We start from the raw sequence: 14,423 nt of genomic DNA, 5'->3' as shown, positions 1-14,423 counted from the left end.
TGCCAGCAGATTTTAGAAAAACATCCTGATTCTAGCAACAGTTGCTTGAAAGCAACACTCCTGTATCTAAACATATCCAGTGGTGGCAAGAATACAATAAAAATACAAATATAAAAAGAAAAATACAATTTAAAACCCCCCACAACTTTGACTTTCTAAACTGCATCCTCTGAGGAAACTTCCACCAAACCCGCCCGCCCCCGCCTCATTCCTGCCTCTTTCCTGTCCCTTAACCACACACTCTACAATTCCGCGCTCCTCCCGCCCGCCGCCTCTGTTTTCGCCCCCCATCCCTTTGCTCCGCCCCGCCTCTCTTTTCCCTCCAATCCCCTCCACGCCTTCTCGGTGAAGCCCCGCCCCCGCGCCTCGAATCTCCCTCTCTCTTAGTACCGCCCAGTGTTCTCAACTCTCAGGACAGCGATCCCGCCGGGAGGGGGGGGGGAGGATAGAACGCTCGTGCGGAGAGTCTCTCTGCTGGACGGCTCCGCCATTGGCGCAAAGTAGGTCACCCCCCCCCTTCGCTCCCTCACGTGACCCGTCTGTCAGCGCCTCCGCCTGAGTCCGGATGGAAGCGAGGGAGGGAGCGCTTCAACGTGGGAGCACAGCTGAGCGGGCGGGCCTAGCAAAGGCGGAGCAAGGACCTTGATTCCCGGGTTCACTGTCACGCCAAGTCACGCGACGTCATGCGGTCGGGCAAGATAGAAGTGTTAGACAAGTTGCCTTTATTTTGATTTGTTTTATTTCTATTTTATTTGCCTTATTTATCTATTATATTTATTTAGATCCCTCCCTTCTCCCAAGGCTGGGACTCAGGCGGCTTACAACATTTAAAAAAAACAAAAACAAACTCCACACAGTTTTAAAAAAATATAAAAATAGTTTGTTAAAAAAAGAATTAAATTTCTACAATAATTAAAACAAATTGAATACTAAAATCCAATTTAAAAGATTAAAATGCTTAAAATACATTAAAATAATCTATTTGCCTTTCAATTCTACTATGCTCATAGGAAGAGGACAGATAATACAGTAATATAATACTGTAACACACACACACACACATATATATATATATAGCAAAATCATGTTTTTTTAAAACGCTATTTTGCAGCTGCATATGGTTGAATCGGTGGATACGGAGGGCCAACTGTACACAAGGGTGACCAGATGTCATAACCGCAAAGGAGGACAAGATGTGGGACATTCAAGAAAAAAAACATAGGCCCCATACAGACAGGCCAAAATAAAGCTGCTTCGGGTCACTTTGGAGGTATGCTGTTTAAATGATGCATGCATACTAAGAGTCCAGAAGCCGCTCCAAAGCCACAATCCAGGCCTAAGGACTGGAGCACAGCTTTGGTGCAACTTCCAGACTCTTAGTATGCATGCGTCATTTAAACAGCATATCTCCAAAGTGACTCAAAGCAGCTTTATTTTGGCCTGTCTGTATGGGGCCTTAGGCTATTATGGATTCATATACATCTAAGTTCATACTTCTTAGCCATGCTCAAAATGGAGGACATTTTATAATTCCTCCTGGACAGAAGGCTGAAAATGTCAGACATGTCCTAGAAAAGGAGGACACCTGGTCACCCTGGTCAAGAAGAATGGAGAACCTGACCAAATAAAGGCTGAAAACACTAATATAAATATAAATTCATGCTTCTTAATCCTGCTGAAAATGGAGGACATTTTGAAATTCTTCCTGGATAGAAGGTTGAAATGTAGGACATGTCCTGGAAAAGGAGGACATCTGGGCACCCTATCAATGACCAAAATAGGAAGTGCGCTGCAGAAACAATCCAATTTGACACTACTTAAACTACCATGGGTCTGCGGTATGGAATCCTGGGAACTGTACTTTGTTGTGGAACCAAAGCTCTCTTGAAGACTTCTAAGGCTGTATCTGCACTGCAGAGAGAATCCAGTTTGAGACCGCTTTCATTCTCATGGCTCAGTGCTATGAAATTCTGATAACTGTACTTTTTGTGAGGCATTTAGCCTCCTCTGTCTGAGAGCTCTGGTGCCACAACAATCTACAATTCCCAGAACTCCATAGCATTGAGCCAGGGCAGTTAAAGTGGTGTCAAACTGAATTATTTCTGCAGTGCAGATGCAGCCCTAGTACAGTAGGCCCTTGGCATCCCCTGGGGTTTGGTTGCAGGACCCCCCTGGGGATGTTCAGGTCCCATGACATTCAATGGCACAGTCGATGTTTTTTATATACAGAGGCAAAACCAAGGTTTGATGTTTGAAATGTATATATTTTAAAGATATTTTCAAGCCGTGGAGGCTTGAATATGTGGATAAGAAATCCATGCATATAGAGGGTTGTCTGTAGGGTTGGGTTTATTTTATTTTTATGGTAGGTTTCTGCGGCAGTATAGGAAAGCCTTTTATTCCTGAAGCTTGCTTGTGGCACGTGCCTCATGTTTTCATCCCTTAACCACCCTCAGGAAAAGAAGTTCACCACTGCAGCAAGGACACCATCCTCCTGCGCTTATCTCCATGAGGCGGCCTGCTGGGGAGCAAGTTATCCCTGTCTCTTAGCAACGGGATTCGGATGGCCATGTAAGCATGTCGGTTGCTGTTCCATGGCGAAGAAGGGACACGTGTTCCCCAGGCAGCCCTTGCTCTGGCTGGATTTGCTCTGCTGTGCATTGCCAACTAGGCACAACCTGAAATATCATAAAGAGGCTTTGCAGTCATCATGGAAAGGCCCTCCGCTTTTATGTGTATTTTTTCTCTTCTTTAAGTCGGAGCTAATTTCCAAAAGCCAGAGGGCCTCATTTCTTTGACTGGTGGCTTGTCTGTCTCCTAAGGGTTAAAATAAATTTAAAAGTAAATTAAAAAGTAAAGCAAATTAAAAAGTAATAAAAGAAAATATTAGGACCTTATCACACAATCCCACTGAGAAACAGGATTTAAACTAGATTTAAATTAGAACAAAAACCCTGCAAATGTGGGAAGTTTATCAGATGACATTCCTGCAAATGTGAAATAACACAAAGTTAAAGTAAAGGCAAAACGGAGAAAAACAGTAGCTTTTTACATTTGGGAAGTTCCGAAAGCAAAAAGCTGCCGTTTTTGTCCCCTTTGACTTCACTTTTAACTCGGTTATTTCACGTTTGCAGGAATGCCATCTGATAAACTTCCCACATTTGCAGGTTTTTTCTACTTTAAATCTACTTTAAATCCCATTTCTCAGTGGGATTTCACTAGTGTGATAAGGTCCTTAATATGCAAAGGGATCTTGTAGCCCCTTTCAGACTAAATGAAAGAGAAATGTTGATAGCATGAGTTTTCCTAGACTGGTGCCTACTTCCTCAGGTGCATGTCTTCGAAAGAACATGCTAGCAACTTTTCTCTTTCAATTAAAGGTTCTACAAGATCCCTTTGCATGCTGTTTTTCCAGACTAACACAGCTAGGGCTTTGAAAGAAAATCTTAAAAATAGTATTTGTTCTTGTTGTTGCTGTGTGCCTTCAAGTCACTTCTGACTTATGGTGACCCTAAGGCGATCCTATCACTGAGTTTTCTTGGCAAGATTTATTCAGAGGAGGTTTGTCATTGCCTTCCCCTGAATCTGAGAGAGTGTGACTTGCCCAAGGTCAACCAGTGGGTTTCATGGCCAAGCTGAGAATCGAACGCTGGTATCATAGTCGAATGTTCAAACTATTCTGGTCCAAAACACACTGCGTAAATAATCCAGTTTGAGACTGTTTTAACTACCTTGACTCAGTGCTAGGGAATCCTGGGAACTGTAGTTTATTGTGGCACCGGTGGGACTTAAGTATCCATGGAGGTTCCTGGAACCAAACCCCAGGAGATACTAAGGGCCCAGGGTACTAGGGCTGCATCCACACTGCAGAAATAATCCACTTTGACACTACTTTAACTTCAATGCTATGAAATTCTGTGAATTGTAGTTTGTTGTGGCACCAGAGCTCTCTGACAGAAAACTATAGTTGTCACAGTTTCATAGCACTGAGTCATGGCAGTTAAATTGATGTCAATCTGGATTATCTCTGCAGCGCAGATGCAACCTTTGACACTCTCTGACAGAGAAAGCTAAATGTCTCACCAAACTACAGTTCCCAGCATTCCCTAGCATTGAACCAGGGCAGTTAAAGCAATCTCAAACTGGATTATTTCTGTAGTGTGTTTTGGACCTATGCAGTGCTGGCTCTCTAGAAGTAGCATAATACTTTATAAAAAGTCTGCTTCTGAGTGATAAACTATGTACAGTGGGCCCTTCGTATATGCAGGGGATCTGTTCGGGACACACACACACACACCCTGCGTATGGCAAAAAACACGGGACCTCAAGTCCTATTTGTTTCAGTGCCTGCGTGCTCTTGTGCGTGGCGCGGCGTGTGTACCATGGGCACACATGCCATTCTAACAAACGGGGTTTGCCATCCATGTAGGCTTAAAGCCGTGGATGGCAAGCCCACTTATGGGGTGAGCATACTGTATTTTTAATCTTTTAAAATGATTGTTAATTATTTTTCTAAATTTATTTTATTGCATGGCCCCCTGAGATCTTTGGGTATAGAATGGGATATAAATATTTTAATAAATAAATGGCGGTGAGGAGAGTGGGAAATACTGGTTTCTTCCCATACAACAATACTTGACAGTTTCACATAGCACACATCAAGTGTTGAAAGTGTTTCCCATAAGTTTATCATATAATTTTTAGAACAGCAGTGTAAGATATCCCTCCATTTACAGACAGAGTTAATAGAGTCGGGTGGGAGCACAATAAATCTGAGAGGACAGTGGCTTGTCTGACACCTTGTGTTTTAGTAAATTCCCGAATGAGATGGGCTTTAAGCTGGATTTAACCTCCTCTCCCAGGGTTTGTCTGTATGGACTAAATGACCCAGTTTTCCTTGCCCTCACATCACTCTGTCTACATGATGCAGGGCCAAAGGCCTGATTCGGCTGCATAGGAAGGCCAGTTCTACAACAAATTTGGGCCATCCTTCCAGAAAACCACATTTTAAAAACTCATCATTTGCTACGGATCTTCCCAAAAAATCTGGAGCGCTTCAGAGTGACACCAGGTGGATGTTTACACAGCGTTCCACTCTGCCACGGGTGCAGGTCACTCCTTTGAGGTCAGAATGAGGGTTCCAGCTGTGAGATTGATGCTGGACACCTTGTTTTTGGCCTCAGAGGAAGGAACTTGTACTGGCGCAGAGGTGCCACTAGGGAGATGCTGTGGGTACAGACCACACCAGGTGACACTCTAAGGGGAGGTGACACCAGTACTCCTCAAATATCTGCCTTATGGAAGAAACAGACTTCTTTTAAAAAATTTTTTACACGAGTTGTTTAAATTTTAAAATTTTATTTTTTAAAGGGTATTTTTTAGATTTTCTTTTAAAACATCACATTTTACCAAATTTTCACTTAAAACACATGAAACTATGTATAGGTAAATACATTTGATCTATGAAGATGATATTGTAATTTACAGGTATAATTTTAATTGTGCTAGTTGTTTATGTTACAACTATTACCATTACATTCAGTGATATGTGGGAATTATGATTTATGAGTAACATTAGTACAGTGGTGCCTCGGGTTACGAAATTAATTCGTTCCGCGGCCGCTTTCGTAACCCGAAAAGCCTTCGTAAGCCGAATTGCCATAGGCGCTAATGGGGAAAAGCCGCGTTTCGTGCGAAAAAGCCGAAAAAAGCACCAAAAATTTTCTTTGTATCCCGAAAAAACATTCGTAACCCGGAACAATGATTTCCTATGGGATTTTTTCGTATCCCGAAAATTTCGTAACCTGGGTATTTCGTATCCCGAGGTACCACTGTACAAAAAACATTCCTAAGGATTCTGTATGGTACGGTATGGATGGAGGTCAATTGGGGAAGGATGTCACCATGAGTTACCACACTGGGTGATGCTAACTTTTGTGATGCTACTGTGCTGGTGGCAGCTGTTTGGCATCACTCTGGAGTGCCTAAGTAATGGAGAATTTGGGGCAAGTTTGGGGCCACAATGCTCTGGGCTGCTCCCAAAGTATTCTGGCCAATGTGGACTCACCCAAAGTCTATATAGCCTTCATTACAGCACACCACCCCCATGAGACTCATGTTCAAATAATGTACTATTTAAGATTTGTTGAGTTGGTTTCTGAGCATTTAAGATACCCTACAGTCATAGTTTTTCTGTCCATGGGGTGATGATACATTCTTGTTTTTATCTTTCATGCAAAGATTTCATTTTCTTCAGAGGTTAATTTTTCAACAGAGATGTACAATTAGCTGAGCCTTTGGCACACCCATTGAAACTGGTTTGGCACTGCAGTGTTGTCTAATTTTCACACTTCACTGCCATTTCTGTTTCTGCTGCTAATCTGGGCTACATAAATATAGCTTCTATAGCTTTTCCTGCATTCAGGACTGCCTTCTTTCTTGCACCAGAGGGGATCTCACACCAGGTGTTACCTGGTGCAGGGGGGATTTCTGGTGGGACTTCCTTGGCTGGGGAAATGACCATGTGGGCGGGAGTAATGGCTGTGCGGGTGGGGAAAGTGCTGCAAAGGCTGAGGAAATGGCCATGCGGGCCACAGAAATGGCCACCCGCCACCCACCAGGGGCAGAGACCACCCCCTGAGGCCCACAGCAGCACCTGTGCAGCCCTGAGGAGCACCCACATAGGGTCAAGAAGCACCCGCAGGGGGCTAACCAGGTGTCAACCCTCTTCTGGGGTGTCACCTGGTGTTTTCTGCGCCTCCTGCACCCCCTGACCCATGATGCCACTGTCTTTACTGCTGCAAGTGGTTGTTCTTCAGCATTGTCAGTGTGTCTATCACAGGGGCAGGCAACATTTATGAGATTCCTTGACCGTATACCCTTGAACATTTCACATAAAAACCAGGGCACATGTGGCCAGCTAACAACAAGGTGTGGTAACAATGGCAAATGGAATTAATGAGAAAGAACACACAATCTAGGAGCATTTTGTTTTTGCCTGAACCTAACCCCCTCTGGACAAATCTGGCCCTGTGATAGGTTCTTGGGGTTTCCAAAAGTCAGAAATGACTTGAAGGCACAGAACAACAAACTGAGCCACCTCTCATTTCCCCCTACAGAATTAATACAGTGCAAACTTTTTCCTCTTCCACAACATGCCCTACATTTCAACCTTCTGTCCAGGAGGAATTTCAAAATGTCCTCCGTTTTGAGCATGAACAAGAAGCAGGAACTTATATTTCTTGAGTGTTTTCAGCTTTTCTTTTGTAATGTCCTACATTTTGCAGTGCCTTGTCCTCCTTTGCAGTTAGGACATCTAGTTAACCTGAAGTAAGGCAAGGAGAAAGCGGGAGAAGGAGAGGGAAACAGGAACATTTGAAAAGCAACTGAAAAGTGAGATGATAGTATTAATTAGAGCTATCAAATCAGGAGAGTTGAAGGTATGCATCACCTTTTTTTATGGACCTTGGGCTTCTTCTCCCCGTTGGGATATTTTCCCCCTAAGATGCTGCTCCTGGAAGCCTCCAGGAATGATGATTCCCTTATGAAAGTAATCATACACAAGTGTGCTCTGTTTTACCAAACAAGAGGAGGTGTGTGTGTGTAGAAACCAAATGTGGAGTTGTAGAAGCATTCATGTTTGGACATGAGGTAGAGCTTCTGCTAGATCCCTGAGGAGAAAAATACAGCCAGCCCACCACATTGGCTGGGATTAGGAGGCACAGGACCACCATGAAAGTGGAGAAACATCAAATAAGAAAACACTATTTTTTTTTTATCTGAGAGAACACCTATCTAGAAATTTCTAGGTCCTCCAGTACAATTCTGTGGTCAACATCTACCAGAGGTTGATGTTGACCATAGAATTGCACTGGAGGACCTACAAATGCAGGGTGACCAGATGTCCTAACTGCAAAGAAGGACAAGGCAGCAGAAAGTGTAGAACATTCAAGAAGAATGTAGGACATGACAAAATAAAAGCTAAAAAGGCTAAAGAGATGCAAATGTAAGCTTCTTAGCGATGCCCAAAATGAAGGATATTTTGGAATTCCTCCTGGACAGAAGGTTGAAGTGTAGGACATGTCCTGGAGAAGGAGGGCATCTGGCCACCCTATACAAATACCTAGAAAAGTATTCTCTCTAGAAATCTCTTAGTCTGCCTATGCAACTTCTGGTGGACATTGAGCATAGAGTCACACTGGATGATGTAGAGATTTCTAGAGACAACATATTAATCAAATCTGAGAATAATCAAATCCGTCGAAGTCCAAACTGCAAATGTGGAGGGCTCACTGTAGGTGCTTTAATTCCCAGAGACTGTCCACTCTATCTTTATCCAGTGTGGACCATCTCTTCTGTTGGGCCAGATGTGAACAGTGGGTGGGCCTGAAGCCAGTAATGGCTGTGATGGCTGGTGGCTTCCATTTTCAGTGTGTTAAAACACTCCAGGTTTTAGTCCAGACTTTAAAGGCGGCACACCCTATCCCTCAAATAGATGTGTGTCTTACATGATTATGGAGCTATAATTTGGTGAAACTATATTGTATCATGACCATCTAAATCCTGTTAAATTTTGCAAACGGGGGCTGAAAAGGGTGTAAATTGCAGAGAATACTAAACAGCTGTAGGAACATTAAATCTCAAAATATAATTTGGAAACTGCTTGGTGTTTAGCAACTCAATAACTATGAAAATCATATGCTTAAATTTTAAAGTGCCATCTGAAATGCTCTTGATTTTTGGAATGTATCTCTGTTTTAAGCTTTCAGAAGCTTCCTAAAAATAGCATGGTTTGAAAGAAAAACCATTGAAGTTGCCAGTCTCATGACTTAGCTGTGAAACACATACACTGGCAGAAGTTTCAGAAAAGAATAACTTTAAGCATTTAAGTGCTTCTAAGGTAGTAGACTAAGTCTGTGAAAGTTTATGCTACAGTTAGGGGGTATACAGACCGCCCCAAATGGGTGGTCTGCAGCCGCCTCCTTTACTGGCTGGATTGGGGCCACAGCAACCTCATACTTTAGCCCCAATCTGGCCTCTGGAGAGTGCAAAAAGGAGCTCCAAAAAGCATCTCCTTTTTGCGTCCTCCAAGAGACGCACTATAGCCACAGTGGCACAGCTTTATGGTGCTCCTTCGGCGCTGCATCATGATGGCACATGCCGTGTGGACTGGCACGTGCCAAAATGGCACCTTGGAGGTGGGTTTAGGGTGTCCAGCGTGAGAACACTGCACCCTGGCTTTGCCCACAGGCTGGCACAAAGTGCAAGTCTGTATAGGCCCTTAGTCTCAAAGGTGCTAGATCCCTTTTCATATTTTAAATTTTCTTGTACAACTCATGAGTTACTCCATAAAAGGCAGAAAGCACTAGATTTAGCTAAGTGTAGAATTATAATTTCCTTGTTATTACAGTATTAGGAGTATTATTACTTGGAGAGAAAAATACCAGAAGTCCAAGTGGGGTTCGTGAAAGGAAGAGGCACTAGGGATTACACTGCAAACATACAGTAGCTAATGGAGTGCACCAGGAAATTCCAAAAGAAAATCAGCATGTTTTATAGACTATAGAAAAGCCTTCAGTTGCATAGATCATGAAAGGCTATGGAACATTCTTAAAGGCAAGGGAGTGCCAACACATCTGATAGTCCTGATGAGGAATCTGTATTCAGCACAAGAGTCTACTGTCAGAACAGAACAAGGAGAAATGTAATGGTTCCCAACTGGGGTCAAACAAGGGGGTCATTCAGACGTTTTTTGGGGTTTTTTAGGGGAATGATGCGGATATCCTGATGCATTTTGGATTTGTTATTCACACTATGGGACCACATCTCTTTGCAAACCATATCCCTATGAGTTTAGTTGCTCACACATGTGCGCAGCCTTCCCATGTTCCCACACCAACCGGCACCCCTCAGCTGGGCAAAGGTATCTCTTCCCACCACTTCAGAGGGTTGGCATCTCTTTTTCTCTCCCATTTCCTATCTCTTTCCCTCTCTTCTCTCTGGTGGTGGCTGTTCCTCTGGGGAAGGGGCGGTGCTTTTTCAGCTTCAGGACTGTCAATGATGCAAATGTATTTGAAACATATTCAAGACATTCAGAGTTTTAACCTGAGTTTACTGGGGTCTATTCACATCAGTTATTCACACTGCCGACAATGCAAATCTTTTTTAAAAACTTGGAAAATACCCCAATATTGATTATCCTGGGGCAAGTAGGGTTTTTGGCAGCCCCACCCAAAGCAACATAATCAGATACATTTGGGGTGCATGTGAACAACAGGGATTCAACCCAAATTTATTCTGGATTATTTTCACTGTTTGAATAACTCCCAGGGCTTCATCTTTTCTCCCTACCTGTTCAACTTGTATGCAGAATGTATTGTAAGAAAAGCAAGCTTGGACACAGAAAAAAGAGGAGTGAAAATAGGAGGAAACAATATCAACAATCTAAGATACACAGATGACACCATAATACTAGCAGAAAACCTCCCAGACCTGGAACAAATACTAAGCAAGATCAAGGAAGAAAATGCAAGAGCAGGCTTATTGTTGAACATAAAGAAAACAAAAGCAATGACCACAGAGAATCTATGTAAATTCAACCAAGACAATGAAGAAATGGAAATACAGTAGTGAAAGAGTTCTTATACCTGGCATAAAAACATTTATAGGAACAGGGATTGCAACCAGAAAATCAGAAGAAGGTTATGAATGGGGATGGTGGCTATGAAAGAACTAGAAAAGATTCTAAAATGCAAAGATATACAACCAAACACAAAAGTTAGACTCATACAAGCCATTGTATGTTTGCATAGGAAATTGCACAAAATTGTCACTGGTCTGCTATTCTTCTGGACAGTGTTTCCTAACTGTTAAAAAATCCATTTTTCAATCTGGCAAAACCATTTCTGAGTATTCCTTGCCCAAGAAAACCCTATGAAATCCATGAGTCCCCATAAATCAGCAAGAGACTTGAAGGCCCATAGCCAAACAATGAATAATTACAAATATTATGTTCATCCCCTATCTTGCTACAAATTGGCAGATGAGGGCTGGTGTGGTTGCTTGCATGGAATTTCTAGTCACTGTGGCTACCAGATGAGTACTTAAATACAAGGTTGTGCAAATGACTGAGAGCTGCAATTAGCAATAACTGTTGGAGTGGGAGAAAAAGTAGTCTCCCATCCTTAATACCAGGTGACCTCTCCTTTACTGGCAGAGTTTTCCATCAGTAGCTGCAAATGTCTGTGTGAGAACAAAGATGTTTTGTGACTATAAGGGTCCTTGTAGTAATCAAGCCCTCCCCATGCACAGTCCGCCACAATAATGGTTACTTGACTGGTAATAAAATATAGAAAAACTGCTTTTGATGCAGCCCTGCACTCCTTGAACCCTTCGTGCAGGCTGAGTTTCTCTGAAGAAAGCTGTGATAATAAAAGGAACATAAATGTGTACTGGGTTAATGTTTAGCTAGGAATTCAAGGCAGTCCTTTCTCTTTCATATAGTGGCACAGCTAAAAGGCCCCTTGGCCATGATCTCAGCACCACGAGAGAAGTGCTCTGAATGGTATAACCTCAGCTTGCGAAAGTCCTTTGGCTACAGCTTGTTGTTTTCCCATCATGTATGTAGTAGCTGGCACCAAGTGGCTGAGAAGCAATACTTTCTTGAGAACAGATGTCAGGTGCTTGAACTGAATGGTGGGTATGATGAATGGGTAGGAGAAATGAAAAGCAGTTCAGATATTAAGCCTGAAAAGTGGCATGTCCAAATTAGTGAAAACTAAAAATGGATGCCCCTAAGTCAGAGGTGGATAACTTTGGTTATTTTGGAGGGGCCAAAACTTTGGGGCTGGGACTCTCTAAGCCATATGTATTGTCTAGAACTCCATAAAAAAGAGGGAGAGAGAAAAATCCAGCTGGTTTGGAAAAAATGGTCTATTCCCCCCACCCACCCAGTGTTAGAACTGGCTAGGAGAATCTAAGTAGGCTTCAAAAGAGATGCAATTTTACAGAAGAAAGGGAAGTTCATGGCTGCAGAAACAGCTTTATGCACTTCATATGGCCACCGAGGAGCTTTTCACCCACCCTTATCTTAGCAGGGTGGCAGAACTGGATTTCTACATTCCATTTTCCAAGGCTGATGTGTCTGTGATTTAGCACACAAGAAGAGCTGTATTGGATCAGATCAAAGGCCTATCTTTGCCTGCATTCTCTTCTTACAGTGGTCAACCAGACACCTCTGGGTAGGGGCCACTGGTGGAGGCTCCCATATCAGTGGGGTCATGGATATGCTCCAGGTTATGTTCTGCTCTTTAACTGAAACCCCTCCCCATCGGTTCAGCCCCTGGTAATTTACAGTTTATACTAAAAGCAAGAGCAAATTCACACACACACCCAACTGATTTTGGAGCCAATAGTTCCAGTGCTTGTAGGAAGCCCACCATCAGTACATGAGAGCACAATATCACCTACAGCAACTTGTACCACAAACATGATACTTTTGGAAATAATATACAGCCATCTTGATGTCCAGCCACACCCTCTAACAAATGTGTGGGCAACTTTGGTGGATCCAGTGCCCAGTTTTCTGCCCCGGGTCCCTACAGTGACCACACCGATTGCCAAAAATGAATAGTGATAATGATATAGTTATGTATGTACTCTGGCAGGAATTCCAAAGAGAGTGACAAAGCATCCAAATGAAATTGCCACAGATAGGATCACAATAGTGCAGTTACAAAAACTGACACTACTTGGGGGGGGGGACATTACCCAATGGAGAGCCAGTGTGGCAATGAAAACTATGAAATCTGGGTGTTGAACTAGGACTTTGGAGACCAGGGTTTGTAATCTTCCTTGACCATTGGGTGAGCATGGGCAAGCCATATTCTCTCCGTTTCAGAGGAAAACAAGGGCAAACCTCCTCTGATAAAATCTTTTCAGTAAAGCCCCTGATAGGTTTGCCTAAGGTATACAGCAACATTTTCCAACAGTACCCAAATGATATCTAGATTCCTGGATTGAATCCCAACCAGAGATGGTCCAAAACTCTAATCAGGAACTCCTGACAGATGTGAGACTAAGATCACCACCACCAGAAGTGGCCAGAAGTCTAGTTACCATTTTGAAAAGCAGTTGTTGTTGTTTTTAATATTCATTAGTGCAGGGAAGCTTCCAGAGAGGCCATTCACCATTATTTTGGCCAGAAAAAGTGTTGTCTGGGGAATCTTCAAGAGTAATGTGCTACTTGGGCACTGACTCCATAAGTGTAATTAACTACTTTTTAAAGGTGCATTCTAAACTCTGGATCTTCCATGAATTTGTCTAATTTCCCTTTAAAGCCATTTAACCTGGCAGCCTTTGCAGTGTCTTCTTGCAGCATCAAATTCTATAGCTTAACTAAGCACAGTATAAGGAAGAATGTAAGCTGTTTTAACTGGTTGCAAGCTGCCTTATTTTAACAAGTTTAATATGTTTTTAGTACTATTAAATAATTAAATAATTTGTAAATTGGTCAAGTCGAATTCAGTGTACTGTACTGTACATTCTGATATTTAAAACCTTTGTATGTTTTTAATTGTACTGTTCTTTTAATATTGTGAGCCGCTCTGGGTTCCAGTTTTTTTGAAAAGCGCAAGATGCAAATAAATATAACTATGAATATAATAATAATAATAATAATAATAATAATAATACTTAAATAAATAAAATAATAAATATTCTGGTCTGAATGCCAAAAGTGAACTGTTTGTCAAACAATAGTTTATTTTACTGTTCCTTACCCCACTGTTGTATGATGTATATCATCCTATCTGTTACTTCGATCATTAGTAAATTTCACCACTGCATATGTCAGAACATGACATGAAGGTGCCTTTCATGGGTCATCTACACAGGCCAGAATATTCAGGGCTGCTCCCAAAGTATTCTGATCCCAGAGCTGCCCTGGATTCCCTCCATTACATCCTCACTCTGTACCAACACTGGGTGGCTGTCTACACCTGTGTCCCCACTATGGGCTTTATCACACATAGGGGGTTTGCAGCTCAGATCCGCAGTCACTCCTGTTCCAGCAATGCGAAATGTGATGTTTTTTCACACCAGATCTGGAGTCACTCCTGTCTAGCAATGTGAATTCACATTAAAACATGGTGTTTTACCACACCTGGTTGCCTTTCCGTTGCCCTTCCGAATCAAGGAGGAAGCGGGGTCAATTCAATTCCAGACAAGTCACGTGATGCGGATTCAAGCAAAGCGTGGTGCGTGTACATTGTATTACCACACCGGAGGGTTCAATTATTCGAATTGGCACCCTTGCGCATGCTCAATGGGGCTCTGGATGCTGTCCTCCTTCCTTGCCCCCTCTTTAGCCGTCATCCTTCATCAGGATGAAGGAGCAGTCCGGGGATGATGGGATAGGTCCCAGG

At 42.7% G+C, this 14,423-nt stretch overlaps 1 long non-coding RNA gene across 2 annotated transcripts; it reads left to right on the top strand.

The window, feature by feature from the left end:
* The first annotated feature begins 401 nt into the window (after positions 1 to 401).
* Positions 402 to 2,721, top strand: LOC121923482. Of its 2 annotated transcripts, none has more exons than XR_006102383.1 (2): positions 402 to 500; positions 2,457 to 2,721. It is a non-coding gene; the product is annotated as an uncharacterized LOC121923482 (long non-coding RNA). The 2 variants fall into 2 exon arrangements; XR_006102382.1 differs by lacking the exon at positions 402 to 500 and adding an exon at positions 508 to 706.
* Positions 2,722 to 14,423: the final 11,702 nt, after the last annotated feature.

Source organism: Sceloporus undulatus, chromosome 2, assembly GCF_019175285.1.
Source record: "Sceloporus undulatus isolate JIND9_A2432 ecotype Alabama chromosome 2, SceUnd_v1.1, whole genome shotgun sequence".
NCBI classification, from domain to species: Eukaryota; Metazoa; Chordata; class Lepidosauria; order Squamata; family Phrynosomatidae; genus Sceloporus; species Sceloporus undulatus.
The sequence above is the reverse complement of the archived record's forward strand: the minus strand, read 5'-3'. Positions and strand labels throughout refer to the sequence as shown.